Genomic DNA, 596 nt, shown 5'->3' on the forward strand with positions numbered 1-596 from the left:
AAAAAAAAAAAGCCTGACTGGAATGCGGCGGCCCCCCTCCCAACTGCGGCTAAATTGCACCCTTGGCCGTTTGAAAACTGCATGCCGTACTTTGCACAGGACGGGTATGACGCACCTGCTCGCACATTCTGAACCAGCTTCACCCGCTCTCCGCACACGGTGAAGCCGAAACCCAGCTGGTCCTTCTGCACCACCACGCATCTCTGGACCAGGCCGGCGCCTTTCAGAGGGATAACGTCGACGTCAAGCTGACCGCGCGGCGGCTTACGGGACCCCCGTTTCAAGCGCACTCACCGGCGCCCTCGCCGGGGACGTCGCACGGCGAGTCCCACCGCTGACCGGCCGACGGCTTGCGTTCCGAGTCCCCGACGGTCAGACTGCTGAGCCTGCGTTAGCAAGGAGACGGGTTAGGATGAGGGACACTCGTCGAGAAGGGACGCCGTCGGGCGGAGAGGGCGGCAGAGGGCGAGAGAAGGCGCGACCGGCTGACCGACTCACCAGGCGGCCAAGGGGCTGAAAGCGTGAGGAGGCGGGAAGCGGAACAAAGGGAAAGAGAGAAGAAGACGTTGAGACGCCGCAACGCGCTGAACGCCAAC

General features: G+C 63.6%; 1 long non-coding RNA gene across 1 annotated transcript; it reads right to left on the bottom strand.

Moving 5' to 3' along the window:
- Positions 1-111: 111 nt before the first annotated feature.
- On the bottom strand, positions 112-590 carry LOC109508784 (uncharacterized). The gene is made up of 3 exons (XR_002166780.1): positions 499-590; positions 295-386; positions 112-220 (listed from the first exon to the last, which is right to left on the bottom strand). It is a non-coding gene; the product is annotated as an uncharacterized LOC109508784 (long non-coding RNA).
- Between the last annotated feature and the right edge of the window lie 6 nt (positions 591-596).

Source organism: Hippocampus comes, unplaced genomic scaffold (genome assembly GCF_001891065.2).
Source record: "Hippocampus comes isolate QL1 unplaced genomic scaffold, H_comes_QL1_v1.1 C16611882, whole genome shotgun sequence".
NCBI classification, from domain to species: Eukaryota; Metazoa; Chordata; class Actinopteri; order Syngnathiformes; family Syngnathidae; genus Hippocampus; species Hippocampus comes.